The 16227-nt window shown below is 47.5% G+C and overlaps 1 long non-coding RNA gene across 1 annotated transcript in view; it reads right to left on the bottom strand.

Moving 5' to 3' along the window:
- LOC138852310 (uncharacterized) overlaps positions 1-7200 on the bottom strand; it is a 646685-nt gene extending 639485 nt beyond the window's left edge. The window contains exon 1 of the long non-coding RNA XR_011391639.1: positions 5479-7200. This is a non-coding gene — a long non-coding RNA (uncharacterized lncRNA). The remainder of the gene's footprint in view (positions 1-5478) is intronic.
- Positions 7201-16227: the final 9027 nt, after the last annotated feature.

Below are 16227 nucleotides of genomic sequence, written 5' to 3' on the forward strand. Positions count from 1 at the left end.
CAACATAATATTACAACATAATATTACAACACAATATTATTTTACATACACTTTGGTAATTATCTATTTTGTTAAAACCTTCGATTATTGAACATCAAAGGAAGGTTCATTTTTACATTTAAAAAATGGTGACCTTTTCAGTGTTCCATTTTCAATATAAAAGATGGAGAGTTTTTTGACACGAGACAGAGAAAAAAACTTTCCTATAAGGAAATAAATTAACAGTTTAACTATTACCTAGACACACACACACACACACACACACACACACACACACACACACACACACACACACACACACACACACACACACACACACACACACACACACACACATACACACATACACACACACACACACACACACACACACACACACACACACACACACACACACACACATACACACACACACACATACACACACACACACACACACACATACACACATACACACATACACACACATACACACATACACTGGACACAGTGCACACAACCGAGGAAGAAGTGAAGAGGCTTCTGACTGAGCTAGATACCTCAAAGGCAATGGGGCCAGATAACATCTCCCCATGGGTATTGAGAGAGGGAGCAGAGGCTCTATGTGTACCCCTAACAACAATATTCAATATATCTATCGAAACAGGGAGATTGCCTGAGGCATGGAAGACAGCAAATGTAGTCCCAATCTTTAAAAAAGGAGACAGACATGAAGCATTAAACTACAGACCAGTGTCACTGACATGTATAGTATGCAAAATCATGGAGAAGATTATCAGGAGAAGAGTGGTGGAACACCTAGAAAGGAACGATCTCATCAACAGCAGCCAACATGGTTTCAGGGACGGGAAATCCTGTGTCACAAACCTACTGGAGTTCTATGACATGGTGACAGCAGTAAGACAAGAGAGAGAGGGGTGGGTGGATTGCATTTTCTTGGACTGCAAGAAGGCGTTTGACACAGTTCCACACAAGAGATTGGTGCAAAAACTGGAGGACCAAGCAGGGATAACAGGGAAGGCACTACAATGGATCAGGGAATACTTGTCAGGAAGACAGCAGCGAGTCATGGTACGTGGCGAGGTGTCAGAGTGGGCACCTGTGACCAGCGGGGTCCCGCAGGGGTCAGTCCTAGGACCAGTGCTGTTTCTGGTATTTGTGAACGACATGACGGAAGGAATAGACTCTGAGGTGTCCCTGTTTGCGGATGACGTGAAGTTGATGAGAAGAATTCACTCGATCGAAGACCAGGCAGAACTACAAAGGGATCTGGACAGGCTGCAGACCTGGTCCAGCAATTGGCTCCTGGAGTTCAATCCCACCAAGTGCAAAGTCATGAAGATTGGGGAAGGGCAAAGAAGGCCGCAGACGGAGTACAGTCTAGGGGGTCAGAGACTACAAACCTCACTCAAGGAAAAAGATCTTGGGGTGAGTATAACACCAGGCACATCTCCTGAAGCGCACATCAACCAAATAACTGCTGCAGCATATGGGCGCCTAGCAAACCTCAGAACAGCATTCCGACATCTTAATAAGGAATCATTCAGGACCCTGTACACCGTGTACGTTAGGCCCATATTGGAGTATGCGGCACCAGTTTGGAACCCACACCTAGCCAAGCACGTGAAGAAACTAGAGAAAGTGCAAAGGTTTGCAACAAGACTAGTCCCAGAGCTAAGAGGTATGTCCTACGAGGAGAGGTTAAGGGAAATCAACATGACGACACTGGAGGACAGGAGAGATAGGGGGGACATGATAACGACATACAAAATACTGAGAGGAATTGACAAGGTGGACAAAGACAGGATGTTCCAGAGATTGGACACAGTAACAAGGGGACACAGTTGGAAGCTGAAGACACAGATGAATCACAGGGATGTTAGGAAGTATTTCTTCAGCCACAGAGTAGTCAGTAAGTGGAATAGTTTGGGAAGCGATGTAGTGGAGGCAGGATCCATACATAGCTTTAAGCAGAGGTATGATAAAGCTGACGGCTCAGGGAGAGTGACCTAGTAGCGATCAGTGAAGAGGCGGGGCCAGGAGCTCGGACTCGACCCCCGCAACCTCAACTAGGTGAGTACAACTAGGTGAGTACACACATACACACATACACACACACATACACACACACATACACACACACACACACACACACACACACAGGGGTCGGTCCTAGGACCAGTGCTATTTTTGGTATATGTGAACGACATGATGGAAGCTTTAGACTCAGAAGTGTCCCTGTTTGCAGATGATGTGAAGTTAATGAGGAGAATTAAATCTGATGAGGACCAGGCAGGACTTCAAAGAGACCTGGACAGACTGGACACCTGGTCCAGCAAATGGCTTCTCGAATTTAATCCTGCCAAATGCAAAGTCATGAAGATAGGGGAAGGGCACAGAAGACCACAGACAGAGTATAGGCTAGGTGGCCAAAGACTGCAAACCTCACTCAAAGAGAAAGATCTTGGGGTGAGTATAACACCGAGCATGTCTCCGGAAGCACCCATCAATCAGATAACTGCTGCAACATATGGGCGCCTGGCAAACCTGAGAACAGCATTCCGATACCTTAGTAAGGAATCGTTCAAGACACTGTACACCGTGTATGTCAGCCCCATACTGGAGTATGCAGCACCTGTTTGGAACCCGCACTTGATAAAGCACGTCAAGAAACTAGAGAAAGTACAAAGGTTTGCCACAAGGTTAGTTCCAGAGCTAAGGGGAATGTCCTATGAAGAAAGATTAAGGGAAATCGGCCTGACGACACTGGAGGACAGGAGGGTCAGGGGAGACATGATAACGACATATAAAATACTGCGTGGAATAGACAAGGTGGACAAAGACAGGATGTTCCAGGGAGGGGACACAGAAACAAGAGGCCACAATTGGAAGTTGAAGATACAAATGAGTCAGAGAGATATTAGGAAGTATTTCTTCAGTCATAGAGTTGTAAGGCAGTGGAATAGCCTAGAAAATGACGTAGTGGAGGCAGGAACCATACACAGTTTTAAGACGAGGTTTGAAAAAGCTCATGGAGCGGGGAGAGAGAGGGCCCAGTAGCAACCGGTGAAGAGGCGGGGCCAGGAGCTAAGACTCGACCCCTGCAACCACAAATAGGTGAGTACAAATAGGTGAGTACATACACATACACACACACACACATACACACACACACACACACACACATACACACACACACATACACACAAACATACACACACACACACACACACACACACACACACACACACACACACACACACACACACACACACACACACACATACACACACACACACACACACACAAACACACATATACACACATACACACACACATACACACACACATACACACACATACACACACACATACACACACACATACACACACACACACATACACATACACACACACACACACACACACACACACACACACACACACACACACACACACACACATACACACACACACACAAACAATGATACACTTGAAGTTCCAGTATAGGTCAAGAAAGAGGACGTGCTCACAGCCCCAGGTGAGGGGGACGTGCTCACAGGTCCAGGTGAGAGGGACGTGCTCACAACCCCAGGTGAGGGGGACGTGCTCACAACCCCAGGTGAGAGGGACGTGCTCACAACCCCAGGTGAGAGGGACGTGCTCACAGGTCCAGGTGAGAGGGACGTGCTCACAACCCCAGGTGAGAGGGACGTGCTCACAGCCCCAGGTGAGAGGGACGTGCTCACAGCCCCAGGTGAGAGGGACGTGCTCACAACCCCAGGTGAGGGGGACGTGCTCACAGCCCCAGGTGAGGGGGACGTGCTCACAGGTCCAGGTGAGAGGGACGTGCTCACAACCCCAGGTGAGAGGGACGTGCTCACAGCCCCAGGTGAGAGGGACGTGCTCACAGCCCCAGGTGAGAGGGACGTGCTCACAGCCCCAGGTGAGAGGGACGTGCTCACAACCCCAGGTGAGGGGGACGTGCTCACAACCCCAGGTGAGGGGGACATGCTCACAACCCCAGGTGAGGGGGACGTGCTCACAGGTCCAGGTGAGAGGGACGTGCTCACAACCCCAGGTGAGAGGGACGTGCTCACAGCCCCAGGTGAGAGGGACGTGCTCACAACCCCACGTGAGGGGGACGTGCTCACAGCCCCAGGTGAGGGGGACGTGCTCACAGCCCCAGGTGAGGGGAACGTGCTCACAGCCCCAGGTGAGGGGGACGTGCTCACAGCTCCAGGTGAGAGGGACGTGCTCACATTCCCATGTGAGAGGGACGTGCTCACAACCCCAGGTGAGGGGGACGTGCTCACAGCCCCAGGTGAGAGGGACGTGCTCACAGCCCCAGGTGAGGGGGACGTGCTCACAGCCCCAGGTGAGAGGGACGTGCTCACAGCCCCAGGTGAGAGGGACGTACTCACAACCCCAGGTGAGGGGGATGTGCTCACAGCCCCAGGTGAGGGGGACGTGCTCACAGCCCCAGGTGAGGGGGACGTGCTCACAGCCCCAGGTGAGGGTGACGTGCTCACAGCCCCAGGTGAGAGGGACGTGCTCACAGCCCCAGGTGAGGGGGACGTGCTCACAACCCCAGGTGAGAGGGACGTGCTCACAGCCCCAGGTGAGGGGGACGTACTCACAACCCCAGGTGAGGGGGACGTGCTCACAGCCCCAGGTGAGGGGGACGTGCTCACAGCCCCAGGTGAGGGGGACGTGCTCACAGCCCCAGGTGAGGGGGACGTGCTCACAGCCCCAGGTGAGGGGGACGTGCTCACAGCTCGTGAGGGGGACGTGCTCACAGCCCCAGGTGAGGGGGACGTGCTCACAGCCCCAGGTGAGGGGGACGTGCTCACAGCCCCAGGTGAGGGGGACGTGCTCACAGCCCCAGGTGAGGGGGACGTGCTCACAGCCCCAGGTGAGGGGGACGTGCTCACAGCCCCAGGTGAGGGAGACGTGTTCACAGCCCCAGGTGAGGGGGACGTGCTCACTGCCCCAGGTGAGGGGGACGTGCTCACAGCCCTAGGTAAGGGGGATGTGCTCACAGCCCCAGGTGAGGGGGACGTGCTCACAGCCCCAGGTAAGGGGGATGTGCTCACAGCCCCAGGTGAGGGGGACGTGCTCACAGCCCCAGGTGAGGGGGACGTGCTCACAGCCCCAGGTGAGGGGGACGTGTTCACAGCCCCAGGTGAGGGGGACGTGCTCACAGCCCCAGGTGAGGGGGACGTGCTCACAGCCCCAGGTAAGGGGGATGTGCTCACAGCCCCAGGTGAGGGGGACGTGCTCACAGCCCCAAGTGAGGGGGACGTGCTCACAGCCCCAGGTGAGGGGGACGTGCTCACAGCCCCAGGTGAGGGGGACGTGCTCACAGCCCCAGGTAAGGGGGATGTGCTCACAGCCCCAGGTGAGGGGGACGTGCTCACAGCCCCAGTAAAGGACATGATCTTATGCAAAGAGATACGATAAATGGGAAATACTCACTGCCACAGACGCAGCAGTGGTCGGGTGCTGTCAGTAGCAGACACAGCAGTGGTAGGGTGCTGTCAGTAGCAGACACAGCAGTGGTCGGGTGCTGTCAGTAGCAGACACAGCAGTGGTCGGGTGCTGTCAGTAGCAGACGCAGCAGTGGTCGGGTGCTGTCAGTAGCAGACACAGCAGTGGTCGGGTGCTGTCAGTAGCAGACGCAGCAGTGGTCGGGTGCTGTCAGTAGCAGACACAGCAGTGGTCGGGTGCTGTCAGTAGCAGACACAGCAGTGGTCGGGTGCTGTCAGTAGCAGACACAGCAGTGGTCGGGTGCTGTCAGTAGCAGACACAGCAGTGGTCGGGTGCTGTCAGTAGCAGACGCACTAGTCAGGAGGTATTTTCAGTAGCAGACACAGCAGTGGGGAGGTGTTGCCAGTAGCAGACACAGCAGTGGAGAGGTGCTGCCAGTAGCAAACACAGCAGTGGAGAGGTGCTGCCAGTAGCAGACACAGCAGTGGAGAGGTGCTGCCGGTAGCAGACACAGCAGTGGAGAGGTGCTGCCAGTAGCGGACACAGAAGTGGGGAGGTGTTGCCAGTAGCAGACACAGCAGTGGAGAGGTGCTGCCAGTAGCAGACACAGCAGTTGAGAGGTGCTGCTAGTAGCAGACACAGCAGTGGAGAGGTGCTGCCAGTAGCGGACACAGAAGTGGGGAGGTGTTGCCAGTAGTAGACACAGCAGTGGAGAGGTGCTACCAGTAGCGGACACAGAAGTGGGGAGGTGTTGCCAGTAGCAGACACAGCAGTGGAGAGGTGCTGCCAGTAGCGGACATAGAAGTGGGGAGGTGCTACCAGTAGCAGACGCACTAGTCAGGTATTTTCAGTAGTAGACCCAGCAGTGGGGAGGTGTTGACAGTAGCAGACACAGCAGTGGAGAGGAACTGCCAGTAGCAGACACAGCAGTGGAGAGGTGCTGCCAGTAGCAGACACAGCAGTGGAGAGGTGCTGCCAGTAGCAGACACAGCAGTGGAGAGGTGCTGCCAGTAGCAGACACAGCAGTGGAGAGGTGCTGCCAGTAACAGACGCGTCGGAGATGGGGTTTTTAGCACTCACAGACGCGGTATTGAGGATACAGTCTGACCACAGACACAGTTGTGTTGTTCACTGATGTAATAGTGGGAGACGCTAACACCCACAGACTAACTCGTGATGCACAGAGGTGGTGCTGTCACCACAGACACCTTTCTGAGGTGGTGCTGTCACCACAGACACCTTTATGAGGTGGCGCTCTCACCATAGACACCTTTATGAGGTGGTGCTATCACCACAGACACCTTTGTGAGGTGGTGCTGTCACCACCAACACGGTAGCGAGGTGGTGCTGTCACTATGAACACGGCTGAAAGGTGGTGCTCTCACCATGACCAAGGTTGAGAGGTGGTGCTGTCACCACGAACACGGTAGTGAGGTTATGCTGTCACCACTAACACGGTAACGAGGTGGTGCTGTCACCACTAACACGGTTGAGAGGGGGTTCTCTCACCACTAACACGGTTGAGGGGGGGTTCTGTCACCACTAACACGATAGTAAGGCGATCACTAACACAGACACGGAAGCCACTGACACACACACACGGAGCGACACGAACGACGCGGACTCAGAACACACGAGTGAGAGAGAGAGAATGTGTGAGAAAGAGAGAGAGAGAGAGAGAGCAGCAGGTACACGGGAGTACGAGGAACGTCCGCCACACACCGCATCCAACCAGCGAATGACGCTTCTGCACGCACACACGTGGTCCACCTCTCTTCCATCCTCTCTACCATCACTCCCGGTGCTCTCTCCCCTCTTCCTTCTCTCTCTCTCTCTCTCTCTCTCTCTCTCTCTCTCTCTCTCTCTCTCTCTCTCTCTCTCTCTCTCTCTCTCTCTCTCTCTCTCTCTCTCTCTCTCTCTCTCTCTCTCTCTCTCTCTCTCTCTCTCTCTCTCTCTCTCTCTCTCTCTCTCTCTCTCTCTCTCTCTCTCTCTCTCTCTCTCTCTCTCTTTCTCTCTCGCAACTTTTGTATATTTTCTCCCCTAATTCTTCCTTTCTTTTCCCACATTTCTCTTTCTTTCTCCTTTTCTCCTTCCTTGCTATGTGTCTGTAATCGGTACTGCTCTATGACTCTTTAATTAACCTTTCTTTATGTTGGTGTTGTTGATAATGTGCTCGTGGCTAGGTTAGTCAGGTTAAGACCAGATAAGATTGCACATAAACTAGATGGGTGGCCGCCTGGACCAAGCTTTGTCTCAGCTAAAGTTGATTGCTAAAAGTGTTGCTGTGTGTGCCAGTGCTGGAGGAGTGAGAGATCTCTAGTTTACCATGTAACAGCAGCCAGCAAAGATTAACTGGGTCCGTCTGTCTTTCTGTGACTGTTGTTTGTGTACGCTTCTTTGTTTTTCTTGTGTTTTTGGTATCAAGTGTTTCTGTTAATACTTAGATCAAGGAAAATACACTATTCTACATGGAAAAAAGGCAGTTTTCTTTTTTTCAAAACACACGCGAGGGCAATGAGTGTCGAAGAACGCAATCACGGGAGGAAAGTTCCTCTCAGGACGTAATTGAAGTTTCTCTGAAGACGTGAAGGAAGGTTCCTCTGAGGACTCGCGTGAAGGAAGGTTCCTCTGAGGACTCGATGGTAGGTTCCTCTGAGAACGTGAAGGAAGGTGCCTCTGAAGACGTGAAGGAAGCTTCCTCTGAAGACGTGAAGGAAGGTTCCTCTGAGGACGTGAAGGAAGGTTCCTCTGAAGACGTGAAGGAAGGTTCCTCTGAAGACGTGAAGGAAGGTTCCTCTGAAGACATGAAGGAAGGTTCCTCTTAAGACGTGAAATAAGGTTCCTCTGAAGACGTGAAGGAAGGTTCCTATGAAGACGTGAAGGAAGGTTCCTCTGAAGACGTGAAAGAAGGTTCCTCTGAAGACGTGAAGGAAGGTTCCTCTGAAGACGTGAAGGAAGGTTCCTCTGAAGACGTGAAGGAAGGTTCCTCTGAAAACATGAAGGAAGGTTCCTCTGAAGACGTGAAGGAAGGTTCCTCTGAAGGCGTGAAGGAAGGTACCTCTGAAAACGTGAAGGAAGGTTCCTCTGAAGACGAGAAGGAAGGTTCCTCTGAAGACGTGAAGGAAGGTTCTTCTGAAGACGTGAAGGAAGGTTCCTCTGAAGACGTGAAGGAAGGTTCCTCTGAAGACGTGAAAGAATGTTCCTCTGAAGACGAGATGGAAGGTTCCTCTGAGGAAGTGAAAGAAGGTTCCTTTGAAGACGTGAAGGAAGGTTCCTCTGAGGACTCGATGGTAAGTTTCTCTGAGGACGTGAAGGGAGGTTCCTCTGAAGACGTGAAGGAAGGTTCCTCTGAAGACGTGAAGGAAGGTTCCTCTGAAGACGAGAAGGAAGGTTCCTCTGAAGACGTGAAGGAAGGTTCCTCTGAAAACGTGAAGAAAGGTTCCTCTGAAGACGTGAAGGAAGGTTCCTCTGAAAACGTGAAGGAAGGTTCCTCTGAAGACGAGTAGGAAGGTTCCTCTGAAGACGTGAAGGAAGGTTCCTTTGAAGACGTGAAGGAAGGTTCCTCTGAGTACGTGAAGGAAGGTTCCTCTGAAGACATGAAGGAAGGTTCCTCTGAAGACGTGAAGGAAGGTTCCTCTGAAAACGTGAAGGAAGGTTCCTCTGAAGACGAGAAGGAAGGTTCCTCTGAAGACGTGAAGGAAGGTTCTTCTGAAGATGTGAAGGAAGGTTCCTCTGAAGACGTGAAGGAAGGTTCCTCTGAAGACGAGAAGGAAGGTTCCTCTGAGGACGTGAAGGAAGGTTCCTTTGAAGACGTGAAGGAATGTTTCTCTGAGGACTCGATGGTAGGTTCCTCTGAGGACGTGAAGGAAGGTGCCTCTGAAGACGTGAAGGAAGGTTCCTCTGAAGACGTGAAGGAAGGTTCATCTGAAGACGAGAAGGAAGGTTCCTCTGAGGACGTGAAGGAAGGTTCCTCTGAAGACGTGAAATAAGGTTCCTCTGAAGACGTGAAGGAAGGTTCCTCTGAAGACGTGAAGGAAGGTTCCTCTGAAGACGTGAAGGAAGGATCCTCTGAAGACATGAAGGAAGGTTCCTCTGAAGGCGTGAAGGAAGGTTCCTCTGAAAACGTGAAGGAAGGTTCCTCTGAAGACGAGAAGGAAGGTTCCTCTGAAGACGTGAAGGAAGGTTCTTCTGAAGACGTGAAGGAAGGTTCCTCTGAAAACGTGAAGAAAGGTTCCTCTGAGTACGTGAAGGAAGGTTCCTCTGAAGACATGAAGGAAGGTTCCTCTGAAGACGTGAAGGAAGGTTCCTCTGAAGACGTGAAGGAAGGTTCCTCTGAAAACGTGAAGGAAGGTTCTTCTGAAGACGTGAAGGAAGGTTCCTCTGAAGACGAGAAGGAAGGTTCCTCTGAGGACGTGAAAGAAAGTTCCTTTGAAGACGTGAAGGAAGGTTCCTCTGAGGACTCGATGGTATGTTCCTCTGAGGACGTGAAGGAAGGTGCCTCTGAAGACGTGAAGAAAGGTTCCTCTGAAGACGTGAAGGAAGGTTCATCTGAAGGCGAGAAGGAAGGTTTCTCTGAGGACGTGAAGGAAGGTTCCTCTGAGAACGTGAAGGAAGGTTCCTCTGAAGACGTGAAGGAAGGTTCCTCTGAAGACATGAAGGAAGGTTCCTCTGAAGACGTGAAATAAGGTTCCTCTTAAGACGTGAAGGAAGGTTCCTCTGAAGACGTGAAGGAAGGTTCCTCTGAAGACTTAAAGGAAGGTTCCTCTGAAGACATGAAGGAAGGTTCCTCTGAAGACGTGAAGGAAGGTTCCTCTGAAGACATGAAGGAGGGTTCCTCTGAAGACGTGAAGGAAGGTTCCTCTGAAGGCGTGAAGGAAGATTCCTCTGAAAACGTGAAGGAAGTTTCCTCTTAAGACGTGAAGGAAGGTTCCTCTGAAGACGTGAAGGAAGGTTCTTCTGAAGAAGTGAAGGAAGGTTCCTCTGAAGACGAGAAGGAAGGTTCCTCTGAGGACGTGAAAGAAGGTTCCTTTGAAGACGTGAAGGAAGGTTCCTCTGAGGACTCGATGGTAAGTTCCTCTGAGGACGTGAAGGAAGGTTCCTCTGAAGACGTGAAGGAAGGTTCCTCTGAAGACGTGAAGGAAGGTTCCTCTGAAGACGTGAAGGAAGGTTCCTCTGAAGACGAGAAGGAAGGTTCCTCCGAGGACGTGAAAGAAGGTTCCTTTGAAGACGTGAAGGAAGGTTCCTCTGAGGACTCGATGGTAAGTTCCTCTGAGGACGTGAAATAAGGTTCCTCTGAGGACGTGAAGGAAGGTTCCTCTGAAGACGTGAAGGAAGGTTCTTCTGACGTTAAATAGAGAACTCATAAAGTGAATAATAAAAGTCAAAAGAGATTATGAAATTCAAGTCACAAGGGAATCAGAGACCAACTCAGAAGTTGTCTTTCAACTACACATGAGTAAGATTGGGTAAGTAATAAGCCCAGTTAAAAACTGCTCAGGTCAGCTCACTATCGGTGACAGAGATATGTGTACAATCTTCTACAAATGTGATACTTATCTACAAAGCATGAGATAGGTCGTTAGCTTCGAATTATAGACCAATTAACCTAACCTGCATTGTGGAAAAAAAATGAAATTATCAGTGTGATTTCCACTTGGCGAGAAATGTGCAATTTCAGTTATTGAAATATGTATGTGACTGAGACTGTAATTTGGTGATTGAGATGGTTATTATATAAATTGGGTGTGACAATGGTTGACGGGCTAGTGAATTTGGTGTTCATGTTGAAATTTTTTGTGGTCGTCTGTGGTTTTTTTTTTTTTTTGTGTTGCCAGTGTGATTGATCTGTTAGCAAAAATGATGAAACGAATGGTGATTGAGTGATTACAGTAGTGAATGTACAAAGTTTGGTGACAGAAGTGCAATTTCAATTGTTGAAATATGTGACTGAGATTGTAATTTGGTGACTGGGATGGCACTGAGTATGTAAAACTTATTTTTGAGTATTGTTGATGGGTTTGTAAATTTGGTGATCATCATATAATTTTTGGGTGTGCTATAATTTGATAACAAAATGATAAAAAGAATGGTGAGTGTAGCGGTGAGTGTCTTAGTTTTTGGTGACCGAGGTGCAATTTCAGTTTGCAAAATGTGTGATACGATGGTGAAAATGAGTAAGGATTGGTGACTGAGTATGTAAATTATTATTTAGAGTGTATGCAGTTTATAATTTGTAAGTGTTGAGTGATTTTATGGTTTTCTATTGTATTTTTGGTGACTGATGTAATTTTTGGTGAAGTATGATTTGTTAGTGAAAATGTATAAAGAATGGTGATTGAGTGATTAAAGTGGTGAATGAGGTGCAAAATTCATGTTCATGATGTAATTTTTCGGTGATTGAGATGTAATTTGGTGGGTGAGTTAGTTAATGAATATGTAAATTTTCTGTTTGAGAATGGATGATGGATTTTTAAATTTGGTGTTCATGTCTTAGTTGATGGTGTTCATGGCAAAATGTTTGGATGTATGTGGTTATAACATTGTATGTGGTTATAACATTGTACGTGGTTATAACATTGTACGTGGTTATAACATTGTACGTGGTTATAACATTGTACGTGGTTATAACATTGTATGTGCGTAGTGATGATATGAAACTCGGCAAATGTCTGAGCACTGAAAAAATTAATTTTATTTATGCTTATCACAACTTGAGCCGAGGAAATGGAGTTGAATAATCTTAGATAATTGGAGGGGGGATAATCTTGTTCAAAGGACGTGGGTGTTCTTGATCCAAGGAAGTGGAGTTGGGATGTAGTCTTAATCTGAAGAGTAGGAAAAAAAGGTGCCCGCAGAGCTGGATCTCGATTCTAGGAAACTGATTTTGGTCTTTGGTGAAGTATTGGGAAGTGTGTGATGATTCCTTGGTTGCCAGGTGTAACTCCCTTCTTATGGTTTTTATAGTGTGTTGAGTGTGTGTGTGTGTGTGTGTGTGTGTGTGTGTGTGTGTGTGTGTGTGTGTGTGTGTGTGTGTGTGTGTGTGTGTGTGTGTGTGTGTATGTGTATGTGTATGTATATGTGTGTGTGTAGTCAACTACTTGTGGTTGCAAGGGTCGATACACAGCTCCTGGCCCACCTCTTCACTGATCGCTACTAGGTCCTCACTCTCCCTGCTTTATCATACCTCATCTTAAAATTATGTATCGTTCCTGCCTTCACTACGTCACTTGCCAGACTATTCCACTTTCTGACAATTCTGTGACTAAAGAAATGCTTCCTAACATCTCTTTGACTCATCTAAGTCATCAACGTTCAATTGTGACCCTTTGTTTCTGTGTTCCATCTCTTGAACATCCTGTCTCTGTCCACCTTGTCAATTCCTCACAGTATTTTGTATGTTATTATGTCTCCCCAATCCTTCTGTCCTCCGGTGTCGTTAGGCCAATTTCCCCTAACCGTTCATCGTTGGACAGTCCCCTTATATCTGGAACTTGTTGCAAACCTTTGCACTTTTGTTTTCGTACTGTCGCTCAGCCTCCCTCTTTATCTGCGCATATTTGTTTCTGGCTCTTCGACTAATCTCTTTATCTTCCTGGGTCCTTTGTTTTCTGCACTTTTTCCATTCACTAGTGTACTTAGTTTTTGCCTCCCTACACCTTGGGTAAACCAAGGGCTCGTTCTGGTCTTCCCATTATTTTTGTTACCAGTGGGAAAAAACCTTTCCTCTGCCTCCTTGCATTTTGTTGCTATGTATTCCATCATTCCGTTTACTGACTTTCCTACCACTTCTCTTTCCCACTGAACCTCCTGCAGGAAGTTCCTCATGCCTGTGTAATCACCCCTTTTGTAGTTTGACTTTTTCCATCCTACTCCTGTTACCCTTTCCACTGGTAACTCTACTATATATTCAAAGCTCAGAACCACGTGATCACTAGCTCCAAGGGGCCTTTCATGTGTGATGTCATCGATGTTTGAGCTACTCAGGGTGAAGATGAAGTCCAATCTTGCTGGTCCATTATCCTCTCTCTCTCTCTGGTAGTGTCCCTAACATCTTGATGCATGAGCTTTTCCATCATCTTGGCTCTCCATGTTTCGGGACCCCCATGTGGCCCCAAGTTTTCCCAATCAATCTCCTTGTGATTGAAATCGCCCATAACTAATAACTTTGCTCTACCCGTGTGAGCTCTTCTGGCCAGCTCAGCTATAGGGTGCCCATCATTGCTCTTTTGCTCTTTTCGTATTCTTATCTTGGCCTCCTGTTGTTATGTGCTGAGTTGTACATCACTGCAATAACTACCTTAAGTCCCCCAGACTGAATTTTACCTACTATGTAGTCCTTTTCGCCCATTTCGTTTATTCCTTCCATTTCCTCAAATCCCCATTGGTTTTTATTGAGCAGTGCAACTCCTCCCCCTCTGCTCTCTCTATCTTTCCTCAGTATCTGATATCCAGGTCGGAAGATTGCGTCTGGTATCATCATGGTGAGTTTCGTTTCATGCCCCTCCTCACATTTATTTGCTGAGTGAACATTAAAATGGTATAAAATACCGACAAGTTGTTAGGTAAGACACATATGCAACAGTTAGGTACCTTTATTTCGAAACGTTTCGCCTACACAGTAGGCTTCTTCAGTCGAGCACAGAAAAGTTGATAGAAGCAGAAGATACTTGAAGACGATGTAATCAGTCTATCACCCTTGAAGTTTTGAGGTGGTCAGTCCCTCAGTCTGGAGAAGAGTATTGTTCCATAGTCTGAAACAATATGGAGTTGAAGGGTGATGGACTGATTACATCGTCTTCAAGTATCTTCTGCTTCTATCAACTTTTCTGTACTCGACTGAAGAAGCCTACTGTGTAGGCGAAACGTTTCGAAATAAAGATACCTAACTGTTGCATATGTGTCTTACCTAACAACCTGTCGGTATTTTATACCATTTTAATGTTCACTCTGTCAGACACTGCATTGTGTAATCTTAGACGTCTTGGTGAACAACTTGAAGGGTATGGAAACTGATGTCGGGAATTTTGATCTGGAAAAGTGTGAGGTAATTAGTGAATTCCAGGTAGATAGGTGATGCTGTGGGAGTACTGATGGAGAGAAAATGTTATGAGTGGCAATGTTAATTAAGATGGTGTTCATGTGTGTGTGTGTGAGAGATTCAGTTAATGGTTACAAAATTTTGTGAGGTATTTATGGTAATTCAGGTAGGTGTCTTCACTCTGCATTAACAGTTTATGTAACTGGGCGGTAGGTCTTTGATACGAAGGTGTTAGGTAATTAGCGAATTCCAGGTAAGCGTCGTCGAGATGCCCTGAGAGGGTAATTAGTGTGTGCATCGCACATGTTACAACAGACGAGGGTGGACGATGTCTTAAGGTGAAGTACTAAGACTAAGTCAAAGAAAGATGTGACCTAAACGAAATACGTTGAAATGTAAATGAAACTAAGTGATGGATATAATTAAGTTTGGTAGAGAAAGACAGAGTCACGTGTTTGTCGAATCATGCTGAGGCACTGGTGTCGCAAGTAGTGTGGGTGAGGTGTGTGTGTGTGTGTGTGTGTGTGTGTGTGTGTGTGTGTGTGTGTGTGTGTGTGTGTGTGTGTGTGTGTGTGTGTGTGTGTGTGTGTGTGTGTGTGTTATGGTGGCCCGTGGCCTGGTGTCAAAAGCTCTCGCTTCACACTGTGAGGGTCCGGGTTAATAGGTACCTGGGTGTTAGTCGACTGGTGTGGGTCGCATCCTAGGACAAAACTGACCTAATTTGCCTGAAATGCTCAGCATAACAAGGAACTTTCTATATAGTAGTATGTCACTGATGTCAGCTAGGACTGTATACCTTGTACATGTACTTGTAGAAATAAAGATATATTACGTTAATGTTATGTTGAGGTACTGTGTGAAGTGTGTGAGGAGTCTTGGGTATAAATTCATGTTGTAATTTTGGGTGTAAGTGCGATTTGTTAGTGAAAATGTGTAATGATTGGTGATTGAGTATGGTTATTGAATGTGTAAATTTAGTGGTTGATACTGGTGATTGGGAATGTTAAATTAGCGTGAGTGTAATTTATTAGTGAACAACTGTGTAATGTTTGGTGTTCATGTTGCTCAAATTAGTGAATGGTGAAAAGTTTAGTGTAAGTGTGATTTGAGATTCTGATATTGTGACTATATAAACTTATATATTGAGTGTGTGTAGTCTGTAATGTTTGGTGATCTTGATACAAGGTGATGATGGTTGATAGAGAGGGAGTTGAGTGCGGAGGATCTTATTCCAAGGAAATAGAGATGAGGAATGTAGTCTTGATTCAAGGAAATGGTGTTATGTCGTATTGGGAGGGTGATCCGAGGAAATGGAATGAGGTGCAGTCTAGATCTGCCTTTGACGATACAAAGAGAAGACTGAGGTAAGACGATGTATTCTTATGTGTCATTTGAAGTTATAAGTAACTGTATTTTATGTTGTATATAGATCGTAAAATACAATGTATAAATGTTACCAATTGAAGTTGTATGTAAATAAATGTATTGTATATACCTACCATGTACTGTATATACCTCACATATACCTCGTAAAATACCTTGTAATGCATATACCTCGTGAATTATCACGTAATGTTCTCTCTGTAAGTGTTATTGAGATCTTTGAAGAATATTGTTTTAAAAAATATACATCTTAAGATGTTGTGTAAAAACATAACTGGAAATGTTTGTTTATCATGCTTGTCTGAAGAAACATAATT

This window comes from Cherax quadricarinatus, chromosome 6 (assembly GCF_038502225.1).
Source record: "Cherax quadricarinatus isolate ZL_2023a chromosome 6, ASM3850222v1, whole genome shotgun sequence".
Lineage (NCBI taxonomy): Eukaryota > Metazoa > Arthropoda > Malacostraca > Decapoda > Parastacidae > Cherax > Cherax quadricarinatus.